The sequence below is a fragment of the Castanea sativa genome, chromosome 6, assembly GCF_040712315.1.
Source record: "Castanea sativa cultivar Marrone di Chiusa Pesio chromosome 6, ASM4071231v1".
NCBI lineage: Eukaryota > Viridiplantae > Streptophyta > Magnoliopsida > Fagales > Fagaceae > Castanea > Castanea sativa.
In genome coordinates this window covers 17,264,617-17,271,200 of record NC_134018.1, presented here as the reverse complement: position 1 = coordinate 17,271,200, position 6,584 = coordinate 17,264,617, and positions in this window count along the sequence as shown.

Sequence of the window (6,584 nt, the reverse complement as noted above, 5' to 3'; positions counted from 1 at the left end):
GACTATTGCAAAGGATGTGCCACTTGGCAGAACCTCATGCATTCCAGCATTAGGTCTATGCTTTTATATATATATTAATTGATTGATTGATGATTGATAAATTTCATAGAAAATGTGAAAGGGAAAAGAATTAAAAATTACTTTTAGGTTAGTAAATTTTCTGCTTTACTTGATGTTGCAAATGTTTTCAATCCCAAAATATTCAGAGTTTATGTGGAAATTGGGAAGCTTAAAGAAGACACAGATGGTAATTGTCTTGATTTGCATAATTTTAATGCAGAAAATTTTCTCTTTAGGTTGATAAGTTCATATAAGACCTATTTTATTAGAACCTATGCTCCATTGTTGTGCTCAAGATGAGGCTTTGAAAAATATTTTTCATTTGACAACCTAAATGTGTTAAATAGGGATAAAACAATCAAATGAAATAATTTCATCATGAAACATACTCTGCAATTCTTTCCCCTATTATATAATTTTAGGCATTTCATTACCTTAGAATGATGTGAGTGTTGAAGAAAAAGATCGTTATACTGTAAAAATTGTGTCATTTTATGTGGTCTTAATTGGCATTACTTGAGGATTATTCTTGGCTCGCTATACAACATCAGATACACAACTAGTTTTGGTGAAATAAATGAATTGGGAACTCAAAAAGGGAAAAAGAAAAAAAAAATTTATTAGTGTTGCCAATGCATTGGGGCATGTCACTGCACAGACCATGGACTTTTTTTCTTATAAAAAAAAAATTAAGAAAAAAAAAGAGAGTATGTGAATGCATTAAATATTTAACTTTCAAAAGTCATAATTTTTTGAATATTGGTGTTTGTTTGAGATTTGTTTTAATTGAAAATGGAAAATTATATTTTAAACCACATAATTAATTTATGGGTGAATTTAAATTAAATCCACATCTTCATAAGTTTTAAATTATATTCTACATTGAAAAAAATGTTTTAATTCAAACTATATGTACATCTATTTACAATGGCATCGCCTAGTGGACATTAATTCATTCAAAGCCACACGATATCATTTTGTTTAATTGTTTTTTTTCTTTTTATAGAATTACTTATTGGAAAACAGAGAGAATTCTGAAGAAATGAAATTCTATTTCATTGAAAAAAACTGAACTGATCTGATACAACCAGATACGTATATATATACATCAAATCCCTCCACTTAGTAACTAACCACTTAGTAACTAACTAATTAATCAGCTAACAGAAATAACAAACTAATGCACGTGCCTATCACATGCTGAGTTAAATACATATACAACTAAAAACTACATGCCGTTTCTATTATCTATTACTGTCGTTTCCTTTACAAACTGAAATTGAATCTCTGGAACAGGAACTTTGCTTCTTATTTGTGCTCTTGATTTTGCTCCTCTTAGTTCCATTACTTCCTTTAGCATCTTTACACCCCCCCTCAAGTGGAAGAGGGGCATGAATATTGACCATATTCAACTTGGAAACAAGAAAGGAAAATTGTTGAGCATTCAAGGCTTTGGTTAACAGATCTGCAATTTGAGAATTGGTCCTAACATGTAGCATTCTAACATACCCTTCCAAGACCTTATCTCCGACTAGGTGACAATCCAATCTCTATATGCTTTGTTCTTTCATGAAAAACGGGATTTGCAAGAATGTGAAGGGCTGCACGATCACGAAACGGGAGGGCTGCTGAGGGTGTTTGATGCGAAAATCATGAAGAACATACAAGAGCCAAATGACCTCATGAGACTACTACCGCCATTGACCCGTACTCGGACTCTGCGAAGACCTTGAGGCATTTGTTGTTTCTTTGACTTCCATGAAATCAAAGACTCACCAAGGAAGATGCAAAAACCGGATGACGGATCTCCTAGTGTCGGGGCGGGGAGGCCCAATCTGCATCAAGAAAAGCCTTCAAATGCAGCTCGGATTTGCTTGAGAAAAATAACCCTTGGCTCGGTGAGCTCTTTAGATATTGCAAGACCTTATGAGCCGCTTGCAAATGAGGCTCTCTAGGGTGTGCCATGAAGCTGGCCGAGTCTATTCACGGCAAAAGTTATGTCGAGCCTGGTTATTGTCAAGTATAGCAACCTTCCTATCAATCTTCCGTAGGAGCTTGGATCTTGCAACTCCTTCCCTTCATACTTACTAAGTTTGAGATTCTGATCCATAGGTATTTTGGCTGGTTTACAACCTAGCATGCCAGCATCATCCAACACCTCAAGTGTGTACTTTCTTTGGCATAAATTGATACCATTAGTAGTCCTTGCAACTTCAAGACCTAAGAAAAACTTTAAATCACCCAAATCCTTTAGCTTGAACTGTTGATCCAACAAAATCTTCAAGTCATCAACTGCTTGCTTGTTATCACTAGCAATCAATACGTCATCAACATAAACTAATAGAGCAATAAAGGAAGTAGAGGTCTTCTTAATGAAAACGGAGTAATCGGCCTTGGACTGTGTAAATCCAAGAAGAACCAATGCAGCAGAAAATTTGGCAAACCACTACCTTGAAGCTTGTTTTAGTCCATATAAGGACTTAGTAAGTTTGCAAACTAGCCCTCCTTTGCTGTGGAAGCCTAGTGGGAGATCCATATAGACTTCTTCCTTCAATTCACCATGAAGGAAGGCATTATTCACATCAAGCTGACAAAGATACCAGCCTTGCACAGCAGCCACTGCAAGGAGACGATTGACAGTAACAAGCTTTGCAACAGGGGAGAAAGTTTCAATATAATCAAGGCCTTCTTTCTGTGTGAAGCCTTTAGCCACCAACCTAGCTTTATATCTTTCCACAGTGCCATCAGATTTGTATTTCACCCTATAGACCCACTTACAACCAATTGTCTTTTTATGAGGTGGAAGAGCTGTGAGGGTCCAAGTGTGATTAGCCTCAAGAGCAGAAATCTCAACTGCCATAGCCTCTCTCCACTTGGAATCTTTAATTGCTTGATGATAGAATTTAGGCTCCTCAATGGTAGAAATAGCATGACAGAAATGCAAGTGTCTGGGAGACAATTTTTGGGAAGATAGGTAAGAGGATAAAGGGAAAGCAGTGCTAGGTGGAACTTGAGACACCTGATTGCACTTATAAGCTTGCAAATAAGCAGGTTTGGTTGAAAGTCTAGTTGATTTTCTAAGAGGTAGAATGGAAGCAAGAGGTGTAGTATGGACAGAAGGTAAGGAGTGATCAAGAGAAACAGTGGATTGATTAGGGGGAATAGCAGATTGATTAGAAACATCAGAATGATCCAAGGGAACAGGTAAGGAACCAATAAGAATAGAAGAAGGAGAAGAAGTATCTGAACAAGGATGAGAATGAGGAACATGATCAATAATAGAAGTGGAGTCTGCAATAGGAAGTTGAACAGAAATTGGACAAGATGGAGAGTCAAAATTAGGAGGAGATGAATTAGATAAAGAAAAAGAGGTGAGATCAGAGGAGGAAGAAGAGTGTGAAAAAGGGAAGATAGACTCATGAAAGACAACATCTCTAGATATAGTAATCTTCCTAGTATGAAGATTGAGAACTTTGTAACCTTTCATGTTAAAAGGGTAACCTAAGAAGACACATGGGGAGGCTCTAGAATCAAACTTTAACCTATGGACAGATGGGGTTGAAACAAAACATAAGCAACCAAACACTCTAAGATGAGTAAAAGATGGCTGTTTATGAAACAAAATCTCAAATGGAGATTTATGACCTAACAAAGGCATAGGCAACCTGTTGAGGAGATAAGTGGCTGTCAAAATGCATTCACCCCAATATGCTGAGGGCAAATTGGATTGAATCTTAAGAGATCTAGCAACATTCAAAAGATGTTGGTGCTTTCTCTCAACCACGAATTTGCCGAGGTGTATAAGCACAACTCTTTTGATGTATAATGCCATGATCACTATAAAAATTGGACAAAGAGAATTCAGGAGCATTATCTGATCTAATTGCCTTAATGCCAATGTTAAATTGAGTCAAAATCATGTTATAGAATGAAATTAAAAGCTGTTTGACATCAGACTTACCTTTCATGAGATATACCCAAGTAGACCTAGTGGCATCATCAACAATGGTAAGAAAAAATCTAAAACCATCATAAGTGCAAATAGAGTAGGGACCCCAAACATCTACATGAATCAAAGCAAAAGGCTCAGTGCTCATATTATTGTTTGAAGGAAATGGCAACCTCTTCTGCTTAGCCAAAGGACAGATGGTACAAATGTCATTACATTTGGAAGAAAAGGAAGGCAAAACACTTTGCATAGAGGACAATTTATTAAAAGAAGGATGTCCTAATCTAAAATGCCATAAAATGGACATATCTTTGTTAGAAACAGATGCTGAAAAGGCTGACTTAGGAAGCTTGTTGGTGGAGAGGTAGTCTGATAGAGAAGGTGGAGTCCTAGAAGTCATTCTGCAAGGTAAGTACAGACCATGTTAGACTTCACCCACTCCAATCGTCCTCCAACAAGAAAGGTCCTGAATAAAGCAGAATTGAGACAAAAACACAAGACAAAAAGGTAAGCGTTGAGTGAGTTGGCTGACAGACACAAGATTAAAGGAAAAGGAAGGAACACAAAGAACATGTTCAAGGGTAAGTGAATTAGATAGTTGGACAGTACCAATGCAAAGGCAAAACACTTTGCATAGAGGACAATTTATTAAAAGAAGGATGTCCTAATCTAAAATGTCATAAAATGGACATATCTTTGTTAGAAACAGATGCTGAAAAGGTTGACTTAGGAAGCTTGTTGGTGGAGAGGTAGTCTGATAGAGAAGGTGGAGTCCTAGAAGTGCTGTTCTGCAGTAAGTACAGACCATGTTGGACTTCACCCACTCCAATCGTCCTCCAACAAGAAAGGTCCTGAATAAAGCATAATTGAGACAAAAACACAAGACAAAAAGGTAAGCGTTGAGTGAGTTGGCTGACAGACACAAGATTAAAGGAAAAGGAAGGAACACAAAGAACATGTTCAAGGGTAAGTGAATTGGATAGTTGGACAGTACCAATGTGAGTAACATGAGCAGATTCACCATTAGGTAATTCAACAACACAATGGGAAACAACAATATAAGAGTGAAAAAGTGAAAGAGAACAAGCAATATGATCACTTGCACCTGTGTCAAGAACCCAAGTACTACCACCAAAAGCAGATCTATTCACAAGCTTAGCAAAGAAAATGGAGTGCTTGAGATTACCTGCCAAAGGAGTTGGTTGAGAGGTAGAAGCTTGGTTGGAAGAAACACTGTTAGCCATAGCAATTGGACTGTTGTGAGAGTCAGAACCTCCAATCATGGCAAGCAGTTTTTGACATTGCTCCATTGTGAAAGGAAAATGCTGTGGGGTGGGTGTGGCAACAGACTCTTGAATAGAATCAAGAGAGGAGACCTGGTTTGCCCTTGCCTTGGTCTTATAGCCAGGAGGATATCCATGAATTTTGTAGCATCTCTCCACGGTATGACCAAGCAATCCACAATGGCTGCAGGTAGGCCTCTCTTTTCCTTTCTTGAAAGTCTTAGAACCAGAACCAAGATTCATTGTTTTGGCTGCAAGGGCAGTGGATTCAACAAAAGGACCATTGTTGCTATGTCCAACTGACCTCTGCCTTTCATCTTGAACCAACAATAAATATACCTTATCAACAGAAGGAATAGGATCCATTAACAGAATTTGGCCTCGAATGTGAGAGAATGAATCATTAAGACCCATTAGAAGTTGCATAATTGCTTCTCTGTGATGAAGATTGGAAATCTTTTCATTCACATGGCACACACACTTCTCACAAGAGCAAAGAGGAAGTGGTTCATAGTTTTGTATTTCATCCCATAAGATTGAGAGATTGGTAAAATAATCACTCACAGTGAGTTCCCCCTGAGAAATGCTAGCAAGATCTTTCTGCAATTGGTAAACCCTAGGTCCATTGCCTTGAGAGAACATATTCTGAAGCTTCTTCCAAACTTCCTTGGCAGTTCTTCGATACACCATGCTAGTTGCAATTTTGGGGGAAACACAATTGATGATCCAAGAAACCACAATTTCATTGCATCGTGACCAACTTTGAACAAGAAGAGGAACTTTCTCCATGGCAGAAGTCAGAGAAGTAGAGCCATCAATTAACCAAAATTTATTTTTGATCCTAAGAGCTCTTTCCATAAATCGTGCCCACGTAGGATAGTTTTCTCCTCCAATCAGTGCTGAGATACAAGAATTGCTCCAGGGCTCTCAGCGTGGTGAGGAAAGAAGGGATGTGATTCATCAATGGTGATGCTTGTAGAAGCTTGATCAGAAGGCGCCATTGATGTAGCTTCGAAAAAAAAAAAAAAAAAAAAAACTAGCTTTTGAAGAAGAAGAAATTGAAACAAAGAAATTAGGCGGAAGCAAGAAATGATTGCTCTGATACCATATTGGAAAACAGAGAGAATTCTGAAGAAATGAAATTCTATTTCATTGAAAAAAACTGAACTGATCTAATACAACCAGATACGTATATATATATATATATATATATATATATATATATATATATATATATATATATATATATACATCAAATCCCTCCACTTAGTAACTAATCACTTAGTAACTAA